This window comes from Papaver somniferum, chromosome 11, assembly GCF_003573695.1.
Source record: "Papaver somniferum cultivar HN1 chromosome 11, ASM357369v1, whole genome shotgun sequence".
In the NCBI taxonomy this organism is placed as follows: Eukaryota; Viridiplantae; Streptophyta; class Magnoliopsida; order Ranunculales; family Papaveraceae; genus Papaver; species Papaver somniferum.
Genome location: NC_039368.1, coordinates 78134982 through 78141682, shown reverse-complemented (window position 1 = coordinate 78141682; position 6701 = coordinate 78134982). Strand labels below are relative to the sequence as shown.

At 33.9% G+C, this 6701-nt stretch overlaps 2 long non-coding RNA genes across 2 annotated transcripts; one reads left to right on the top strand and one right to left on the bottom strand.

The window, feature by feature from the left end:
* Window positions 1–368: 368 nt before the first annotated feature.
* LOC113321584 lies at window positions 369–2150 on the bottom strand. Its single transcript, XR_003346773.1, has 4 exons — window positions 1846–2150; window positions 1692–1748; window positions 1548–1603; window positions 369–1085 (listed from the first exon to the last, which is right to left on the bottom strand). It is a non-coding gene; the product is annotated as an uncharacterized LOC113321584 (long non-coding RNA).
* A 1861-nt stretch (window positions 2151–4011) lies between these two features.
* LOC113323192 lies at window positions 4012–6374 on the top strand. The gene is made up of 3 exons (XR_003347467.1): window positions 4012–4242; window positions 5548–5606; window positions 5913–6374. It is a non-coding gene; the product is annotated as an uncharacterized LOC113323192 (long non-coding RNA).
* The last annotated feature ends 327 nt before the right edge of the window (window positions 6375–6701 follow it).

The window sequence follows — 6701 nt, the reverse complement described above, 5'->3', positions numbered from 1 at the left end:
CAACCAACCTCAATAAATATATGATCCATCCTGCGCACATATTTTGTGTAGGGAATATAGATGTGCCTGGTCAATACAATAAATATAAAAACAAAGATAACCCTCCTAATTATCTTTCAACTTTAGACATCTTCGGTTTCTACTTAACTGTGTTAAAATGAATATAAATAATATCCAAGTTATCCTGCACTGTTGGTAGACAGGCTTGTTTTCTACTTAACAGAACTGAATGTCCAAGGCATACTACACTAGCCCAACAGAAAGTCCATGGGAGTATAACGCCATAGGTCTGAGATGCCATAACAATCCATAAGCTGAAGAAGTTCCAGAAACAAACACTAATAAGCACATGTGACTGTGAGAGCCTATAGATGATACAATTGGTTTAACGGAATCCAGTATACTATAAGACAAAATAATTTTAGTCCAAGAAACAACAAAGTATCGAAGTGTGCCCACCAATCACTAGACTAGAGTTCACAAGATTTGGAAGGAAGAGTCTCAGATAACAATGGATTTTAAGAGACTAATTTCCAATGCAGATCATCGATATTCATGTAAACTAACTCAGTTAAATAAATATCAAACAAGCAAGGAATTACTGAAACGATAGCGACTAATAAATAATCAGAAGGGTGGTGAGAAGCAAAATGATACCAGGGGAACAAACCGATATAAAGTACATGCCTTAGGGTCAATATTAATGGTTGTCAAACAGCCCTAATGCCAGAAAAGAGAAATATTACATTAACTCTAAACTACGCATGGTCACTTGTGACTGCTGATCATTTTGTGCTTTTTTTTTCTTTTTCCTGGGATGCGTACTACAGATTCATGTTATCAAGAACAATACATAGATACCAGGGGAACAGACTGGCACTAGCTTGCACGGCACATATTGAAACTTATCTAGGTTTAATTGGTCTAATCTCACCTAATTAACATCAACTACATATATACTTTTAGAGTTTAATGCATGATATAAGTAAACTTGTTCATGATATACCAGTACTTACAAAACAATTAATTTTCACTTTCGCATAACCAACCATGGGCGCAAACCAACACACAATAAATAGTCATACCTACAAAATGAAACAACAAAGGACAAGCATCAACAAGCTTTGCACGAAATGGAGAAATAACCACAGAAGTGTCATTTAAAAGGAAATACAACAAAGACCCATCTATAGTTAAGTGCAATCCATAGACTATATTTCAGAAACTACATAAATTGGACATCCACAGGACAATGATTGTGAATTAAAACTTTTGAAAGCAGATTATAGATTTTGAAAATTCTTTTCATAAATCAAAACCCCCAATTCATACATATCATGTAAAATTAGAGAAGAACCCAAATATCCATTACACCCATTCATGGTGACTTCAATTAGCATATTCATATTAAGACAATTTTTCAAACACCGTGTGCGCAACCCACTTTCTCTCAATCTAGACAAACAATATTATTCTCAATTGATGCAATAGAAATGCTACAGAAGTAAAATACCAAAAAGAAAAGAAAAGGAAAATGTGATAGGTACCCTCAGAAGATGAAGTTGCTGGAGCTGGTTGTTCATTTTTGTTAGCCATTTTCCACCTGGGCAATGAAACAACACCATGATTAAAAGAACAACTAAGAAACCACAGGAAAAAACATGAAAGGAATATAAAGGGGCAGAACAAACCTTAAGTTAGAGTTCTTAAAATCCTTGAAGTTAGGATAACCAAGGGGTAGAATCAGCCTGAAATTAGGAGATCAAACAATTACAAAATTAGGGTTTGCATATATGATTTAACATATGAAATTGATGAGTAATCTGTGATCTAGAGAGAAAATACCTTCAATCAATATCCTGTGAGAAAAACTTGATAACTATGGGGGTATTTATAGGAGAGAAAAAGATATCCCGCCCAGCTTTTTTCCCTTTTGATTTACATGGCGCCAAAAAATTGAAGATTAACCAAAATCGAAATGGTTCTTTTGCTTTTTTTTCTCTGATTTTCTGTGATTTTGAGATAAAACTAGGGTTTTTCTGTTTATCCATATCTTCTTTCCAAATAGGTGAATATTCTTCTCCTCAAAAATAGAAAATTCTCATCCAAAATAATTCTTAACAGGGAAGATTTACCTGTATATATGGAACGAATTTAAGATTCACTGCCAACCATATGATCTGCCCATCTACCAATGATTCAACCATTCATCCCTCAAAAAAAGTATCTAGAAAATCTGAGAAAAACTTCAGCCAATCAAATCCTGATTTCTTGTCAAATATCCCTTCTACACAATCTCTATATTTTAGGTAATCAATAACAAAAAAGAAAAAATTCGGCTTCTTTATTTTAGGGAAGAAGAAGAAAATTTCTCTGAGATTTTCGATAGAAAAGAGGTAACAATGCGTAGCTGAAACTATATTCTAGAGAAGTTTTATCATTTACTTCACGATGCACTAAATTAAGATACAAAAAAATGTTCATCCAATGGGAACTTAACAGGCATTATTCAAAAAACAAATATCAATGTTTGTTCCTTTTTTAAGCAAATAATTTTGTTTTTGGTAGTAAAGACTGGCTCTGTTGTACCTGGGACCCCCCAGCGCGGGTTCAGAGCGTCTCCGTCGAAGATGTATTTAAGTTTATCCTCGAAGTAACCTCGACGATCGCTATCTCTTAAGGAGAATGCATTTTAATACTGAGCAAATGAGTTTGTACAAGGATTTTAAGGTTACCCGGTGTATTTTAGGACGTGTTAACAAATTTCAAGTGCGCACTGGTAAATTTCGAGTTGGAATGCAAATTTTTAAATGACAAGTAGATTATATTGCACTTGTGATTGACATTTGAATTAAGTGGCGAAATCACAAAAGAAAATTTGTTCAAGAAATCTTGAGATCCAGTCTTTACCTTCATTAATTCCTTTTTGTTTGTAAAGTACAGGGGATAAGCAAAAATGAACCTATGTAGCCTTACAACTCTGTTACTTAATGTAAGGTTGTAAGATTATTGAAACAAATGAAAAGATACCACACAAATTTAATTCGGGATAACAAATTTTAGTTACATTGGAAATTTTAAGGTTGGTATTTAAGTTCTTGGTTCACAAGATAAATTTTTAACGTAGTAGTACATTTATGCTTGTATTTAAATTTGAATTTGATGAAAAATCGAGTCACAAAATAAATTTTGATTACAAATAACAATATACTTCGTATATATGCATAATGACCACTTAAACGATGGGAGGCTGATGAAGTACTCAACTTCTCAATCAAAAGAAATTTGGACAAATTAGAGTGAAATTTGAGGAAATCCTAGTGAGATTGTAGGATATTATACAAATAACTAAAAAGATATGGAGCAAATTTCAAGCCGAGCAAACAAGTTTTTGTCACACAAGAAAATTGAGATGTAAAATTTTGTGTCACAAGGTAATTTTAGCGAATTCAACTTGTATATATTAAAAGATCGCTTTCATGATGGGAGGGCGATGAAAACACAACTTCACAATCAGAATAAATTCGAAAAATTAGAGTGAGATTGGAGAAAATTATAACAAAATTATAAGATTATAAATATAATCTTATTTTTATCGTAGACAATAAAATATAGTCAATTAATTTCAATGAAATAGGTTATCTTAATCACGATATTTTAATTTTTAATGTGATCAATTTTAAATTACAAGCGATATAGTCCCCAAAATGAGCAAAAACTTGTTTAGGCCACCGTGATTCCTAAAAAAAAAAGAAAGAAATGCTTAAAGATAATTACGTCCAAGAAGAAAAAATATTTTGGCCAGGCTAAAATTTACTACGATAAAATTTTGATGCGTCCAAATTAGTTCAGGCATGCCAAGGCTGTATGTGGGTCTCTTGGACAATTGAACGGTTTAATAACTATGGAGTAACTTAATATTTTACATTTTGCCACACCATGTTATAACCCGACGGAGTCTCCCATATGCTTAGTTTCTAGGGCTTTCGATGGAAAAAAGAAAAGGCCAAAGAAAAAATGGAAACTGTTCTTCACCGAAATTATTTTTCCTCTGAAAACCCTAATTGAATCGTTGACTCGTTATACTTTCCTCTTTTCTAAAAACCCATGAGCAGAACTTCGCCTCTTCCGTGGAAATCACTTATTAGTGGTAGCACTATGGCATGATTGCGCGCGGCATGAAATGAATTTGGAGGGAATTAAAGGACCTCGAAAGAAATCCACCTTCTTCCTGCACTGATGGTGAGTTCTACTGTCATTACTTCGCTCTTTGAGGAAAGAAAAAACTTTGTAAACTGAATTGAAGTACAGTTCTTTGATTTAAATTAATTTGTAAATATGTTCAAACCCATTGATTTGATTTGATTGAAGGATTTGAGAATCTAGAGCTATTGCATTGGTGCGTCGATTGGATCTGTATATACCGAATTGCTCACTCCCGCGGTTGGGCATACCTCTGTATTACCTTGGCCCAGTCATTGGCTACTTTGAGTTTGATTTTGTGCACTCTCTAACGAGTGCTCACTGAACATCTTAATTTCGTCATTTGATCTAATTTTATGCGACATTCTCTCAGGATGCTGCATCGAAATTTGTCGTTGGCTATTTACTTAACTAAACAAGAATGTCAAATTAGCACTCTTTAAAAAGAATGCGCATAATATTGAATTCAATTTGAATGCAATAGACTGGGAAAACATAATGAAAGAATAAAGAAGGTTGAATTGCCAGTATATTCCGGAATAGAGTTGTTTTAGATGCATTATGGTGCCAGTATTTCAATGCTGTGAGTAGTTGGTGACATTGCCTTTTTTGTTCTTTCATGTATTTTGATATTTGGGTTTTATTCTCTTTCTTTTAGGCACAAAAACTGATATGTTGTATCAGATCATATGGAAGTATCAATAAGGACTGAACGATTATCTGTGTTCAGAATAACGTCGAGTTGCTTCAGTGTAGTACGTGTGGTTAGCATTTCACATACGTCACCTCTGAGATCTGTTTACAAAACCAGTCTGGCTGGTTAGCATTTCACATACGTCACCTCTGAGATCTGTAAACAAATAACCAGTCTGTGTGCTTGTGTTTCTTATGTTATGACGACCGGTGCTTTTGTAAATTGATAGTTGGGATGATGATTTAAAAATTTATACTGAACAGTTAGGTATATACTTGTGGTTTGGGTTGATTTTTTATTGTGCCGAACTGTACTCTAAGCTAATTTTAGTAATATTGGTACATGGGATGATGGTTTAACCTGTATTTGATTTTCTATTGCATGAATTGGGATGATGGTTTAAAACTTACTTAGATTGTTCTTGATCCATTGGATTTGGAATGATTCCAGAGCTCATTTGGCTGATTTGTGATACTAGTTTGAGTTGAACAATGATATGAATGTTCTTGATGCATGTCGAAGTATCATTTCTGATCAACTGTTATGTATGTTTATCTGTTGCGGAAGTGTTGTTTATGTTCTTTTGTGTCGATCTATGTTGAGTTTACTGTAACTAAGTCGATGCTGAGTATTCTCTTTCTTATGTACAGAGATGGCCAAGGCTTAGTTTGGGAAACGACATGGATTTAATGGCTTTAATCTGTTTCTGGTAAGGCTAGTTGTTGTTCTGTTTAACCTACTCATCAGTAATAATAATAACGATAGGAATGATTTGCTGAAATGTATGATCGTAATAGTTAGAGGAAATGTTATCTTAGAGTATAGTAGTAAGATGTTTTAACGAGGTCATCTTTTTCCCTTATATAGTGGATAGATTCTTTGGATAGTAACTGTGTTAGTCACTTTGTTTCTTTTTCTTTTCTTACACCCTACATGTCAGAAAATGTCAAGCTCATCAATAACCTGGTGGGAAGGGATTAAACAACTCTGTGTTTAACCAAATTTATTGCACCAGGTGCGTAGTCAATGCGAGAAAGAGACACCCTGAGGGTGTGAAGTCCGGGCATATTCTGAATTCCAGCACCTATCAGGCTATCACCTTAGAATCCACGGAGGTGTTTGTGGCTCCTGGTTTTGATGGACTTGCTGAGAAGAATGGCGGTTGTTGTCGCTTTGTCAGGGAACCAATTTATCATCCTCACGCCTGTTAATCAACAAAGGGCATATTATGAACTCTATAGTAAACTCAATCAATTTAATGCAAATCATGCAATTGCGTCGATTCCGAAGGATTGGATTTTAGCAGACGTCTATTCTTAAGCAAATAAGCAAATATATAGTTTTTTGTCACCATAATTTTTTTGTTTTTCTTTGACTCCAGGGTTGTGTAGTTCAAGATTAATTATCATGAGTCTACATCATATTTGGTACAATCAGTTATTTTAAGAAATGCATTGCAACTATCACTTACAAATTATATAATGAGTGAACCGAGCAAAAATGTAAGGTCGCCGAAGTAACCTTATAAAATCAAATTTTGAGCAGTGTAAATGTGGTACTACTCCAGCACCAAGTCTATAGAGCATTCTTTTCCCCTTAAATGACGTAAACAAACCTTTATGAAAAATTACGTTGACAAGTAAATTGATTTTTGACAAGTAAATTGATTTTCTCTAATTTATAATAGGCCAGTACCCATAAATAAATATTTCAAAAAAATAGGTCAGTTTCCTAATTGGGAAAGTCAAATGTTACTTTAATTTTCTGGGACCATTTTTCTTTGAACTTCTTTTGATGACAAGTG